Consider the following 16,306-nt stretch of genomic DNA (forward strand, 5'->3'; position numbering starts at 1 on the left):
TGAGAGGGAGAGGAAGGACTCCAGGGAGGGTAGAGAGGAGAGAATAGAGGATGAGAGGGAGGAGGGGTTTAGGGACTTGAGATTGCGTCGGGAGGTGACGTTCGGAGGGTTAACAGGTTTAGGCGGGAGGGTGGAGAGAGAGAGGGAGAAGGTTATGAAGTGGTGGTCAGACCTAATTAAGGGGGTAACAGAGAGTGTGGAGGGAGAGCAGGCTCTGGAGAACACAAGGTCCAAAACATTACCAGCCTTGTGAGTGGGAGGGGAGGGAGATAGGGAGAGGTCAAATGAGGCCAGAAGGGATGTAACGGGAAGATACTTCTCTGCGGTAGGAAGGTTGAAGTCACCCAGTAGAATCAGAGGGGTGCCATCTTCCGGAAACGAGCTCATCAGAGAGTCTAGTTCTTCCAGGAAGTTCCCGAGAGTTCCTGGAGGGCGGTAGAGCACAATGAGGATGAGGGGGACTGGCTGTGATATTGAGATAGCATGAAATTCACATGTGGACAGAGAAAGGTGAGAGAGATTTAAGACACGGAAATTCCATTTGGGGGATGTTAGTAGCCCTGTACCACCCCCTGTACCTGTTTGGCGAGGGGTGTGGGTGAACTTGTGTGAAACAGAGAGGGCGGCGGGAGTTGCAGTGTTATCTGGGGTGATCCAGGTTTCAGTCAGAGCAAGGAAATGCAGAGACTTGAGGGAGGCGTGGCCTGAAATGAATTCAGGCATATTCTTTTTGGTAGCTGCGTGGCAGTTCCATAGGCCTCCATCCACCACAATGTGGTGACTGGGTGAACGAGCTGGATAGATGAGATTTGAGGGATCTCTGTGACTGGAGAGGTAGTGTCTAGGGCGACATGAGGAGGACAGTATAGGGACGGTGGGAAAGCACATTCTAAACAGGTATAAGGATAATAATAATAATAATAATAATAAAGTACAACTAATAATTATAACATAATAGTAGGAAGTAAGTTGATACAGAACCCCTAGGACGGCCTCCTTCGATGTGTCTGGATGTCCGGGTCTTTGGATTGGACGCTAGGCTATATTTAGTCAGCCTGTGTGATTTTTTAAAAAATAATAAAGAAAGGAAATGGATAGAAAAGGTTCGGAGTATTGTGCTCACTTACTGTGTACCAGAGTGCAGGTTACCAAGCAAGTGCAGAGTCAGACCGTTAGTCAGAGAGTCTGTGAAACTGGGGCCTATATATAGGCCTGGAAAGAGATTTTCTACAAAAGTAGGTGGAGCTAATAGTTCAAATGAGCTGTTGATGGCTCAGTTGATAGCAATTAGTCCTAATGATCTCTTCAGTTTCAGAGATACAGTCTGATTAGTGTGCTAACTAAAACACAGACAGAAGACAAAACAGATAGTACAAAAAGAAAGAAAGAAAGGAAATGGATAGAAAAGTTCAGAGTATTGTGCTCACTTACTGTGTACCAGAGTGCAGTTTACCAAGCAAGTGCAGAGTCAGACCGTTAGTCACACCTATACTGCAATTAGTTGTTAGCATGTGGAATGCTCTAAAAAGATCCCAGTGTTATCCATGGGCTGTTAAGGGCTGGGGGTTTTGGTGGTTGCTGGGTTCCCGTTTTAACTGGGCACCCGGAGTATTTTCAATTCTGGACGCTTTCGGATGTGATTTTAGGAGAGCGCCTTGCATTTTCAGCTGTGAAGAAAATGCATTGGTGGACATGCAGCCTAGCTTAAATTTGGTTAGCTCGTTCAGGTGTCTAATCATCCTGGAAGAAGCTCTTTTGTAGTGTAGTGCCAGTGGGGTACATTTTCCATTACTTGCTTTACTTACAGAATTAATTGTATACATAGTACATACTAGGTCTTACTCTTGGATGGAGGAAAGGTTGCTTCCACTGATGTGTTCTGCTGTCCACATGACCCACTGCATTGCAGTTGAGAATAGTTCCCAATTTCCCATACCAGGCAGGGATGCAGCCAGTCATAATGCTCTCTGTTATTCCTAGAAGGCCCGCAGGAGTTTTGGACCCATGGTGAACTTCTTCAGTTGCCTGAGAAAAGCATTGTTCTGCCTTTTCCACCACCCGTTCAGGGTGAAACGGCATAGTAGGCTTACTATAATGTCCTGGGATGCTACACGATGTTTAGCCTGCAGTGCTACCCGACGTGCTAACTTTGGCATTATTTTCACATTTTCATCGCAGGCTCTCCTGGTGTTTTGAGGAGGCAGAGCTGCTCCCTCTGCAGTTGACAACAAAATAAAAGGTTACGCACGTTTCCCATGATCAATGGCAATGCCGTGTCAAAGGAAGACCACTTGAAATTTTCTCCCATTGTGAGGGGCTGCATATTTATGAAAATCGCCTGATTTGAATTTAGATGTGTACTTTGTTGGGTCAATCGCTAGTAGCTACTCGGCCAGGCACTCCTGAAAATGCAGAGGCGTATTATCTGTCTATTGTTGCCTGGATTAATGTCTCTGTCAAACAGACTGTCTCTGTGATATTATTCCATCAAAGCTGTGTTCATGAGTGTTTGGGCTGGGAGCCTCAGGCTGTTCACTTGCTGGGAGATAAATGATTGAAGTGAAGAAAGATGTTACCATCAAAGTATACAAAGACGTGACACTGCACAGACAACGCACGCTGCGGCTGTTTAAACTGAATGAATTGGAAAAAGAAACCTCTCTATAGTTTGTGCGTGTGCGTGTGTGTGTGTGTGTGTGTGTGTGTGTGTGTGTGTGTGTGTGTGTGTGTGTGTGTGTGTGTGTGTGTGTGTGTGTGTGTGCACTTGTGTGTGTGTGTGTGCACTTGTGTGTGTGTGCGCGCATATCGGCCCCTCTGGTGCCCTCTTGTGGCTATGGAGCCATGTCCCCTACTTTGAAACAAAGTCTTATTTACAAGGAATGGTGTGACTGTGACTTCTCTTGTCTTGTCTGAACTCTGAGATCTAATAGTAGTGAATGGCCATTCTCCTCTAGTAATAACTATTGAATCAAAAGTGTTTGATTTGATTTTACTTTCACTTACATAATCCTCTTCGTGCTGGATAGCCATACTGTCTTCACCAATGACTGATTTGATTTGATAGAATCAACTATAATTCCCTGGCTCTCAGACAGTCAGTCTCTCTAATCATCTATAATTTTGTATCATGCATGCTCTGACAAGTGGAGTCTCCCCCAAATGTAGTTATTATTTCTCCTGTGTGGAACATAAAATAAGTAATTTTCCTTTTTATTCTGAGTCCCAATCTCCCCACTGCTGAGATTGAAGTATAGCATTGCATGATGGGGGTGGTCTCTCTTCTTTTTGTATGGGTCAGCGGGCCCATCGGCATTACCGATAGCGACAGTCAATGAAGTTTAAATTATAGGATAGGAGGAATAATAGAAGGTAATTTACTATTTTACTCCACCTGCAAGACAGCTGTGTGCGGCTGCTGGCTTGCCACGTATCCGCGCGGAGATGGAAGTGGACGCACAAAGTGCCCGTGTGCGCGCGCGTGCGTGGCCGTGGTGGTGGGTGGGTGGGGGGGGGGGGCACTGATTCTCTTGCCAGCGGCAACACATCCTGCTGCTGCTAATGTGCAGCGCCGAGCGCAGCACTTGACACATCGCGTCACGCACGTCCACTCCGATAGGATTTACGAGGATCCAGCTTTGAATGAATTTAGTTGTGAGAAAGTTCTTATTCTTTTTTTTCTCTCTCCTTCCCGGCGGCTCGCCTTAGTCGCCTATATAGCTGCTTCTTAATAATTTCTTTCTCTTGCGACCGCGTCCCTGTCAGTCAGAGCGGCGCATTGTCTCAGCGCGACACAGTCGGTGTCCAATTTCAAATCCAGCGCAACTGAGAAGCTACGCACGGCTGGCTGCCTGGCTCAGTGGAGACACACAGCAGAAATAAACCGCTCCACGGGGAACAGGAGACCAGACCAGGGACACAAGAGAGAGATACATCTCTACGCACTCTGTGATGAGGACTGAGGAGGAGTTAATGCAATGGACATTTGTTTTACTCATTGAAGACAACAAACAAAAACGAGGATAATTTTTTTTTACCTTCACATTTTTTTTACCTTCAGTTCCTGTTTCTCTGAAGACTCTTCTCTCAGTATAGGGCAAAGACTCGCGGCTTCGTTCCATACTAGATGAACGGGAGTTGGGCACCTCATTTGGTAAGACGCGTCTTGCATGAGTGGACTGTAGTTGTTATTATTCGACTATGCATCATAAGTGCGCAATGGACTATAGGGCTAATCGTACATTTTCATGTCAGAAATTGAATGTTTCATGTTTGGTTGATCATAATCAAGAAAGGATTATCACACAATCAATGCCAGAATTATGCCCACCCCCGTGTGGAAATTTCACACGCATAATAAGGTTGTTGAAAATGGCTAAAATCACATTTGGTTTAAAGTTATGTTCTAAGTTTTGCGTGGTCATATTTTGCAATGTTGTGCCACTTGGTGGGGCTGGTAACGTTACAGAGCGTGCATGCCATCGCCAGGCTTTATGTCCAGGCTATTCACGGGATCACGTAAACTGTAGACCTATTTATTTGTATTTTTTCCCCCAGTTTGATTAGGCTGTCTCATGATATTTATAGGCTACTTATGCTATTTGCTGCAGGTGTATAAGCCAAAAAATAGCCAATGCTTTTAGAACAGAAGACGGTATTGCAACAATAATTTAGATTCCTTAAATATATATAAACTTGTTAGCCCCTTTTTGGAATCCTAGTGTAGGACTATATATCATTTTTGTATTTGGAATACCTCCTCAATCCCAAATACAAAATAAGGTATGCAGGGTTCTGAAAGGGTCTAGGAAGTTGTGTGGTCTGCCAAAGAACAGGGTCTTCCAAGTTCCCCCTCAAGTTTAGTGAGAAGTGCAGTCAAGACAGCATGTTTCACCTCCCAATTTAGTGGAATTTGCATAGCCCCTCCCAAAAGAAATAAACAAATACATAAAATAAATAATAATATTATTAAGGGGTGATAGCCCCTCCTATGTCCAGCTTTTGGTGCTAACACAAACTCTGTCCAACACAAACAATATATCCCATTGACAATGAATGAACAATTTTGAGTGTTCGTTCGTGTAAACAAACATTGCGTAACACAAACGCACACAAATCGAAGATGAAGGTGAGGACGCAAATTCTGACCGGAATGAGATGTACACAGGTGTGATTGTTATTTTATTTTATTTTCGTCTTACAAAACTCCAATTGACAATGAATGGAGAATTTTACGTCATAGCGTCTGAGCAAATCGGCTTAGTGTCTATTTTTCAATCTTTGTTTTAAAAACGCCATTGACAATATTGTGGCCTCAAACTCAATTTTACGTCATAGTGAGCAAATGGGCATATATTAGTGTCTATTTTACGCCATGATGATGTATGAGGATAAGAGCGCCCCTCACTTCACATGGGTGTGATTTTTTTAACAAAACGTTCAGAAATTTGTGCTAAACCTGCTGGCTTTTAGTTAACTCTCCAGCACCTGTTAAATGATTCTATGATTGGTGATTCTACATTGGTGTCAGTTTTACTCTGCAGACCTGCTCTGAGTCTGAAAGGGGTTATTTTGAGTAGAATAAATGTCAAACTTTTTCTGTCCTATGCATTGTAAAGCCCAAGGATGACTACACAGTAGTCAGAGTAGTGCATAGTAAAACCTCGCCACCAATTGCCAATAAACAGCTGAGAGAAATAAAATAAATATGAGAGATAATTAAAGATGAAAATCTTGTTATTGTGGTGGAAAAACAATCTGACAGCAATATGATGAAGCTACACATCTAATTACACAGTTACACTACACTACGTGAATTTGTGCAGCTGAACTTACTAAATGCTTCATGCGCTTGACTTGGCATAAGTTCCTAATTGGCCCCCACAGTATGAGCTTTGATGAATGCTTTTCAGCATGCCTTGATGTGTTGATTAGTGTATCATTAACCCAACATAATTGTTCCTTAGGTCAGGCCATTGTTATTGTTAACCAGTGCTTTTTGAGGCAATCATTGGAAGACCTTTTTTATATAGAACTATGCACATGCAAATTTACAGCCAATACAGCATACGCCATTGAAAGCAGAGTCTCTGTTCTGTGTCATTGGTATTCATACAGACTTGTGGTTGTTTTGTTCTTCTTGCTAGAGATTTCAGAACTTGAAAGTAGCATTCTGATCTTGTGGCCTCAAACTCATCAGGTTGCTGTGGCTGCTAAATCCTGCAATGTCACACACACAATAATGGGGGGGAACCGGGGAATATGAGACCCATATATCCTGTAAAATTATTTCAGTTCACCCCTTTATTAGGCTGCAATGCTAACATCCCTGATGATGAGGCAGAGATGTTGGAAGAAAAAGAGAAATAAGACATGAGTGGAGGGGAAAGATGATTAGAAAGTGCTGAATTGAGAAAAGGACCTGACATGGCAAAGTTGAAGATTTATATTGCTGCTGAACTACTTTGGGGCATACGGAAACTTCTGCTGCATGGCAAAACAAATAAATAACATTCGACTGGGCTGAAAATAACACTTAAATGTGTGCCCTGTAGCACCACAATATCAGATTAACACTCAAAAGGGTTGTGTGTCCATATTTAAATAGGTGGTGCTGGTAATGCACACTCCTTTCTTCTCTCCTACGCGTCCCCTCCCTCGGAAGAGCAGCGTATGATTAGTGTGTGATTGATATTTTGCCGCGTTGGGAATTTGCCCACGTGGTGACAAGGGACACCAGCACAAAACATAGCAATTAGTCCCAGGCTGAAGAATCCCAGAATGAAAGTGACCCTGGTGCCCCCTGCCATCAGTGCCATGCCACTCGGTCACTATGGAAACGCATTGAGTGACGAGGCCATTGTTGACCAGCTTTGTGATTCTGCATCTCTCTGAGGTTGAATGCTTAACAAAAAGGCATTACCATGCGCGTGTGAACTGAACTGACTTTACCCTCTGGCCTGCCGTGCTCTAGGAGTCTAGGTTACTCATTCATCTGACACGAGGAAGAAGGCAATTTGCCCTTCGTAGACACAACCTCACACAAGATTATAGAATTAATTGCAGTGTGCCGCTTGGAAAACCGATTTATACACGCTCTCCGATGGCTGGTTCGTTGGTGAAGTGGTTTGCTCTTCTTCCCAGCTGTGTTTTGTCCTCCACCGCCACCAGCAGCTATTTATACATTGCAAACAACTTTGCCATTATCTCATCCCCCCCTTTCTCTCTTGCCTCTTCTGATTTGAAGGCCCTAATAGCCCCATAGTGTCCTCCCAAGCTGAAGGCCACCCGCCACAGTGTTTATATTGTTTTTAGCATCGTTTAAACTTCAGGGAGTACTGGAGTAGTGGGTATATGGGACGAGAGAGGGAGGTTTTCTGGGCTGGCCGACTTCACTGACCTTTACTGTAACTAGCCCTTATTTTATCTCTGCCTGGAGAGGGGAAGTTGTCAGGGCTGAAGTAAGTATGTGTGCCTGTCTTCTCATCTCCCTTTCTTCCTCCTATGCTCAGTGATTTACCATGACGACAGCTATGTTGCTATAGCTACCTTCTCAGTTTCCAAGAGGTCACTGGAGTGTCTGTCAATCACGCAGGGAACGTGAAATGTTGGCAAAACGAACCTTTATCAGCAGAAGTCAAAGTGTCGAGATGGTTGCTATAGTGATGGGCAGTAGTTCCAGTCCAGTATGTCGAGTGTACAAGCCTTTGTCTTCTCTTGTGGATTGTAGTGTTCATTTCACTGTGACGCTGTGCTGTTGTGAGCTGAGTTTCAGTCTACTCACTGAAGGTTGATTCTGGTGGTTTTCTCCACCTGGAGAGCTGCAGTGTTTCAGAATGTACACGATTACGCAATGCAATAAAATCATACTAGTACGGACTGAAAGAGCCCAAATGAATCAAGATCATGTTACACAAACTTGCCGTTTACATAAATACATACGCATGCACGCACGCACGCACACACACACACACACACACACACACACACACACACACACACACACACACACACACACACACACACACACACACACACACACATAGATTCACACCCATGCAGACACATACATACACATACATACAGTAGCTATAGCCAAACACACAAATGCACGTCAGTATTATAATGGTAGTCGTAAAGCGAGCACTGGAGGCAGTGGTAATTTCACACTGCATGCTAAACCCGGGAATGATTTCCGTACACAGCTGAGTAGGTGTGATTTCGGACACCTCATTAATTATGTTGCCTACTACTAGAATACAGCCAGTTGCATGTGTTCACACAAAGTAGAATTAGATCCACTGTACTGCCACCGATTCTGTAACCAGTGCGGACACAGTACATTAGCTCTGTCCCTCAAGCCACCAGTGCTTCCCAAACGGTGTGCATGTGTGCTTTGGGATTTTGTGACAACCTATGCAATATATATAACTATATTAAATGTTTTGAATTGTTGTATTGTTTTATTTACTATAATGTGTGCACCCATTTCCCAAAACAAAGGCAAATATACCCTCTATAGTCTGTACCTGACATCCCAATTTTGGGCATGACAAAATGGGAAATTGTTCAGTTTTCCCTACTGGTATACACTGGGTTGCTCTGTGACACGTTGTGAGATTGCTTGTAGATTGTCTATCTTCTCTATCAACACAGGTGTGCCTTGAGATTTTGATTTGCCCATTGGTGTGCTTTGGCCACAATGGGCCTTTGCAAACGTCTGCTCTAGCAGCTACATCCTGAAAACCTGCTCTAATAGCTAAAGTATAGCTGCACAATCTGTTTTCAAACCCTGATGGCGTACACAAGGAAATGAGGAATGAGGAAATTATTTGGGTCATTGCTGAATAATCCCCAAAAGCCTCTTTCTTAGTTGAGATCATGTGCCGGTGTTATTATTAATTTGTGATTTTAAGGTTGAGGTAGAAATGACACGTGATAGAGTAAGACGTTAAGGCTAAAAGGATAACACAAAAAGTACTGGGGACTTGTTTCCATTATGGTCCTCATCATTGTGACGACCTCATGTATCATGAAAAATATAACACAATAATACATGTCGGCAACAAATACAAACGCTATAGTACAACGGAGAAAAAGGGAAAACGGTGGCAGTGAAAGACATTTACCTCCCCTTGTGGTCTTCTAATGGACGTTTTTCAGGCCAGTATAATGATAATTTTCCCATGTTTATTCTAAATTTGGGTGGTAGCAGATTATGTTCCCTCTAGTGTTGTGGCTGAGGGTGACACTCACTTTGGAGAAGTATTTACACGGGTATGAGGGTATTGAGGAAATAATGGGGTTGAGAGGTTATATAAAGATGAATCCATAACCATAAACATTGCATCCGCTTCAACAGAAGGTGTTAGTGTAGTAAAAGATTTGGATCTGGTTGATGTCCTACTATTATCCCACACTTAAGTTGTGAGGCTGCCGCACAGGAAAACACGGTTTTGCTGTGTGGGGACTGGGGTGGGAGGTTCGAGCCAATGGATGCTCACAGTGGTGGTGTTGGGCGATAGAGGGATAGGAAGAAAAGAAGACCTAAAGAAGAGAGTAAAAATGACAGAAGATAGAATATTAAACACTTTGTGGGCCCACGCAATACTTTCAAAAAATCACTTTCACCTAGAAACTCCATTCACACTTTTTATAATTCACTGTGGAGACTCATGCTGGAACTTTTTACTTTGATATGTTTTATAGTTTCTGAGTTATTTAACTTAAACGCCCAATGCATTCTCAATGGCAATAGCACAAACTTTGGCACCACGTATTAAAAAATAAAAACCAAAAGCAATGTTTTTATTTTATTATTAAAAAAAAAAGACGTCCACAGACTTCTTGGGCAAAAAATGTGTTTTAAAGGGAGAGGAAAAGCGACTGCTAGTCACAAATTATGGAAGAAAATAGAACAAAGGAGAGAAGAGGTGGTGAGGAAGGACGCAAGGAGTGAATGAGGAAGAGAGAGGACAAATGGAACATTTACACGGTGAGAGAAATAGGACTGAGAGAGAGGTTCTTAAAATGCTTTAAAAAGCTTGAAAAGACAGAAAGGAAGGAAGAAAAAAAATGGGACGGGAAGTTTAGCTGGTCTTTTGTTTATTGACTGATAGCATGCCAGAGGGCCATCTGAAAGGTGAAATGAGTGATGGATCATAATCACACACACACGCATGCAGACACACACACACACACACACACACACACACACACACACACACACACACACACACACACACAGCCTCACATCCATGCACGTGCGCAGTCTACTCTGGGCACACGCACACACACTCAACACACACACACACACACACACACACAGCTCCCTTGCTTTTTTTCTCTCTCAGCTGTCACCCAACTGTAATTCTCAGCAAGATGGATGACAGTGAGGCGTGAATGAGAGCATCATTTGATCGCTGTGCTCAAGTCGTATATTTCTGGCTATATAGGAGCGTCTTCTTGCAGGCTGCAGCATGTGCTTCCAAAGTGGTAGAGCCACCAGACTCCCTTCTGTGAGACTTTGACACAGTAACCCAACTCAGTCACAATTCAGTTCGGCACAGCATACATTTATTAAACACTTAAAAACCTATATTCCTTGTTCCCTGGGTTGCCAAAGGGGCCTATATACGTGGTCCCTTCCTTTATTGCATCTACACCACATCTTAAGCTGATCTACAAGCTCGCAATGTTTCGCAATGCATTCTGAGCTTGTAGATACTGTATGCTACTTGTGCTATTTTTTGCTACGAATGTTTGCCTAATATAACATGCCCAGTATAGAGACGCTAGGGTTCATGTTGCTTGTGTGCGTGCGTGCGCGCGCATGTGTGTGTGTGTGTGTGTGTGTGTGTGTGTGTGTGTGTGTGTGTGCGTAAATTGTACATATATATATTTTTAAAGATTTGTTTTGGTGATGATATTGTATTTCCCCAGACTTCAGTCTGTAGTCAGAGATCTCTGATGATCACCTAGTTACTGTACGTGAGACTACATACTTCGTAGTATGATGAATAGCAAGATGGACTGGAACTTGTGTCCTCGTGACGCACAAAGTGCACCAGGCACCCCATGTATGCGTGTATTGTTAACTTGTGACTCTTTCGGTGCCAATGTTTGTGCGCTCTCAATAAATATGCATGAAGGCTATGTTTTATGCAGTAGTTCTCATATCAACAGAATGGTGGGATATAAATGGGTCAGTTTACGTGTTTAGACTTAATGGATTCCGGGCTTGTCTTGGTACAACATGTCGTTCTTTTGATGCAATGTGTTTACAGCCACAGAGCCACGCTCCATGGATCGTATTGCTGCAAAGTGATTTGAACAAAGAGTAAATGAAATATGAATTAATATGGGAAATCCTTTAATCTCTAGAAACTGAAAACAGTTATCTCCACTTTGAAATTGTTCAGAGTGGGCTAATTAGAGCAATAGTTATCTTCTCCACCCCAAAGAAATATTACTCCCCCCACATGGATTAGGGATCCATTTCCTCACTGATTGAATATGAAACATATTTTGAGAAGCATAGTATATTCATCTAATCCGACCAGACCGACCTTGTATGAAAGTCTGTGATAGCATCTACAAAGACCACCACTTGTTGTTTTGGCCGCTCATGAAAAATGTGAACGGAACAGAGATGCGGAATCAGATTGAAGGAGAGATAGAGCGAGGGAGCGAGAGACGGACACAGACAGAGACACAGACGCAGACAGACACACAGAAACAGGAGATTGGGCGACGTAGATAAAGGTGATGAGACAAAAACTAAAGTTTCCCAGACAGAGGGTGGGGGGGGGGCATGGGCTATTCAAAAGTAAGGCAGATGTGGAGAGAATAAGGCGGAAGATGGCGAGGAGGGGGTGATAGAGCGATAGATGGCCACGCAGACAGGCTTGCAGCCCTGCATGGCGGCCGTGAGCGAGATTGTTAAATATACATGGAGGAGTTTCTCTCCTGAGGCGGTGGCCTGGCTGGTCCCTTGATGCATTCCTATGGACTTCATCCTTCACTGCCATGGGGGGGGGGGGGGGGTATTGGGGTGATTAAGGAGAGCAGGGGAATCAAGGGCAAGAGAGAGAGAGAGTGACAGGGAAATCACGAGGGAGGGAAAGGAAGAAGGACAGGGATTTAATGGATTGAGCGAAAGACAACAAGGAGATATGGGAGGAAGAGAGACAAGGAGGAATGGCAAAGAAAGGTGGAGGAAGGGAGAGAATGAAAGGGAGACAGTTAGTAATTGAAGCGAAAACACACAAAGGCAGAGAGTGAGAGAAAGTCTGAGGCAGCGAGGGGGATGATGGAGTGAGAGAAAGGTTAGGAGAAGTGTTCGAGAGAGAGAGAGAGAGAGAGAGAGAGAGAGATAATACCAATAGAAATGAGGGAGAAACTATACCGCTAGTACTAATAGGATGGTGAGAGAAGAAGTTAAGATATTAGAAGAAGAGCTAGTGGTTTGACGTAGAACATTTCATTAAACTAAAGCTTCTCATGTTCTCATGCCCTTATTTGCCTATCTAAACTGTGCATGTACTGTGTATGTACTGTGTGTGTACCTGTGTGTGTGTGTGTGTGTGTGTGTGTGTGGCCTCCTCAGTCTTCGACACAATACAATGCTCCCTCAGTTCTAAAAGGTGAAACCACATCCAGGATGTGTGGTCTGCTCTCTACCCAGCAGCAGCAGTGAACAACACAACTGTGTGTGTGTGTGTGTGTGTGTGTGTGTGTGTGTGTGTGTGTGTGTGTGTGTGTGTGTGTGTGTGTGTGTGTGTGTGTGTGTGTGTGTGTGTGTGTGTGTGTGTGTGTGTGTGTGTGTGTGTGTGTGTGTGTGTGTGTGTGTGTGTGTGTGTGTGTGTGTGTGTGTGTGTGTGTGTGTGTGTGTGTGTGTGTGTGTGTGTGTGTGTGTGTGTGTACAACTGTACATGCTTGGACAAACCAATCCTGACAAGAATGAAAGAGCCCCTTAGTTTCTGTGACGAAGACATCGCCTTGTCAACCGCACCTCCGTGCCCGCTCGGCCGGCCCGCTCGCATTGAGTGTCCATGACACTGCGAGCTCTGTGCGCGTGAGAAGACCTGGTCATTCAGAGGTCAATTTGCTGCTGTGTCAGCGCAGGGGCTTCAGGTTTCACGGGGACGTCCTTGTTGTGGAAAAATGTAAGCGTCTGATGCGTCTATTAAAAGTTCTGCCAGGTATTGTGGATGCTGAGATGTACAGGAGGTATCACTTACCGTAAAAAAAAAGAAATTCTAGAGTTATTGCTAGGAGTGTCCTTGTTTTTTTATTTTTTTTCTCCTCACACATACACTGTTGGTTGGCTTTAATACAGTCTGATTATATTGCTGTTCATGAAACAAGAGAATGTCTATCTCCTCCTCCCATTGTGTTATTAAACTCCCCCGAGAAGTGAGTTGTGCTGGAGAGCTGACACTCTGCATCGTGCATAGCACTCCTCCTTCCTCCGTCGTGCCCAGGTGGGACTGAAGGATTGTGGGACTTCTTTAAATATTCTCTGTGAAGAGAATCACTCGGTTGCCGCTGCGCATTGTACTTTATTTTTTATTTCTTTCTTATTTTATTATTTCATTTTTTTTGATAGAACCATGAGCATAGCGTTTCTGTCGGGTGGAAACCTTGCTTGTCCAATATGGTAACTTCTCAATGAAAAACAGAACCTGTGTTCAAATGGATCCAATGTACTGATTATTTTGTCACAAGCTCTTGTTATTACTTTTTTATTGGTGCAATATTTATTAATAAATAATAAAATTGTGTGGCACTCTTGTACAAGAAGTAGGGCATGAATGAATGAAAAAACAAATATGGAGATGCAAGGTTTCTTCTGGACAGCGATGACACACGCACACATACACACACGCACACACACACACACGCACGCACGCACGGACGCACGCACGCACACACACACACACACACACACTGTCTACCGACTTACATACTACCACATGTAAGTCGGTAGAATGTGCCAGTGGTTTTGTTGACACCTAGACAGACATCAATCCCACACACCCCCACCCAGCCTGAGCGAGTGAAACACCACAGAGAGATGATGCTGAGGGAGAGCGAGAGGGACGTGTATACTAGAGAACACAGACGGAGAGTCAGAGATCTGGATATCGACACATGGATCCACAACAACACATACGAACACTTGAGGGAGAGAGAGAGAGAGAGAGACAGACATGTCGTCCATAATTATATCATGCACACTTGCACAGTATACATCTGCTCACACACAGAGAGAGAGAAAGAGAGAGAGGGAGAGGTCCATGGGGGGGTACCATTCATAATAAGTGTTCTAGATGTAGATATATTTATTTATGTATGTATGTATATATATTTATAGTGGTGTGGTGTCTTTCACATGCTGCTCTGTTTTCATGGGTGTGTGTGTGTGTGTGTGTGGGGGGGGGGGGGGGGGGGGGGCTCCAGGGGTCAGCAGGCTGTCTCAGAATGGCTGGAAGAACTGGCTCCAGTTTCACAGAGGGTGGCTTTCCCAGAGTTAAATCCTCTCTCTCTCTCTCTCTCTCTCTCTCTCTCTCTCTCTCTCTCTCTCTCTCTCTCTCTCTCTCTCTCTCTCTCTCTCTCTCTGCCAATGTGAGACGGACAAATACTGACCACCTTCTTCCCCTTCCCGTTGACCTCAGCTAGAACTGACCTTAGCTTTAACTTGACACTGACTCCTCTGCTGCCCATGGTTAAGCACATTGGCAGAGACATAGGTGTAACCCCAGTGCTGTAGCCTATATGCTTTCTTTTCAAAATCTTTTATTTTCGTTTTGTAACATTATGGGTGTCGGGTCACAGATTCATAGAAAAAAATAAAAATAAATATCAGAATTTAGTATCAGTGACTGAGGTAAACAAACGTACTGTATGAATCACAGAGATCGTGGGCAGACATAATGAAAAGACTAATGTTATTGTGCAAAACATGCCCCTTCAAGACAAAAGAAAAACAAAAAAAAAATCTCCCCTTCAAGTCCCAATTTAGTATAGCCAATTCCCAATTCCCCAGCCTCTCTACAAGTACTCCATCTCTGCTAACCGTAGCCTATATGCTTGATCTCAGCAGGAGCACAAGAAAAATATATTCAAATAAATATAAAGTAAAAAAAAATGCAATACAGAAATGGACCGTAATGTAGGACAGGTGATTTGTTTGGACTGAACTGACTGCAGTGCCCTGAACTAGTCAGATGTAGGATAGACTCCTACGCATGCGGGAGGATGAAATTCATGTTGACCTGAGGCCGTGTTCTCTCCCTACAAACACAAGGCATTGTTTGCCGTTTGTGTGCAGCAGTTGTTGTCGCAAAAAATACACCCCCTCACCCTCGCCCTCGCACTGCCCGCCCGAAGAATAGACCTGTAGACCTTCTGAAGCAAAGCCGTGTCTACGTTGTCCAATGCCCGAGGGCAAGAATGGAAGTAGTTTGTTTATTTCTCTGATTTGGATTAACATATAAATACATTACACGGCTTGGCTGATGAATGTGCAACAATGGAATTCACTCAGTGGTCTGTTATTTCTTTATGTCAGACCACTGCTATGAAGAACAGACTGTTACTGTGGACGGCGAGTGCTTGGATTCTGCCATTTTCAACAGTATACACAAAAGATTGAGAAATAGACATAATATTGATTCATAATTGAGCAACGGTGTTTTGCTTACTGTAAAAGTAATGTTGATATATGTTATTTATTTATCTATTTATCTATCTACAGTATCTATCTATTTTTTATTTTTTTAGTAGCTGTTTAATAAGCAGATAATGAACAGTTTTATTTGTCATATCACAGTTTAACAAAAGATATGTGTAAATCAGTGTGTTTACTTTCCATAGTCCTACTGTTTCTCTTACAACAAGCTACGCTCAACCCATCCATCGCAGCTTCATTTGAAGTGTTGTGGGCACTTAGAACAGTGGACTCTCACTACTCATATAACTCCAACGCCAGTGTGGGGGAAAAATGTGCGTACCTATTTGGAATAGCACCTTGCATCAAGTCACTCCTTGTATCCAGGCAGGCGGGTTACACCTTGATGTTCGACTAGAGTCTGAACAAACCGCTCCAAATTAAACAAATAGATCAGCACGAAACCCATCCATCCATCCATCCATCCATCCATCCATCCATGGAAAGGTTTTGGAAATTCATTGGAAAAAATGTGTGGGAACCCAGAACCCTGCATTTTTTTTTTTTTGTAGAATAGAAACCAAATAAAGAATCAGACTCAGAGTATGTAAAGAAAGTTTATCATATTAAAGCCCA

At 43.4% G+C, this 16,306-nt stretch overlaps 1 protein-coding gene across 2 annotated transcripts in view; it reads left to right on the forward strand.

Annotated features, from left to right (window-relative positions):
• The first annotated feature begins 3,605 nt into the window (after positions 1 to 3,605).
• sema5a (sema domain, seven thrombospondin repeats (type 1 and type 1-like), transmembrane domain (TM) and short cytoplasmic domain, (semaphorin) 5A) overlaps positions 3,606 to 16,306 on the forward strand; it is a 156,116-nt gene continuing 143,415 nt past the window's right edge. Inside the window, exon 1 of one of the 2 annotated variants that reach the window (XM_080793516.1) lies at positions 3,606 to 4,150. The gene's annotated coding sequence lies outside the window, so the exon portion shown is untranslated. The remainder of the gene's footprint in view (positions 4,151 to 16,306) is intronic. The other variant, XM_080793515.1, reaches the window with a different exon arrangement.

Source organism: Protomyctophum bolini, assembly GCF_963924005.1.
Source record: "Protomyctophum bolini genome assembly, chromosome: 21".
Lineage (NCBI taxonomy): Eukaryota > Metazoa > Chordata > Actinopteri > Myctophiformes > Myctophidae > Protomyctophum > Protomyctophum bolini.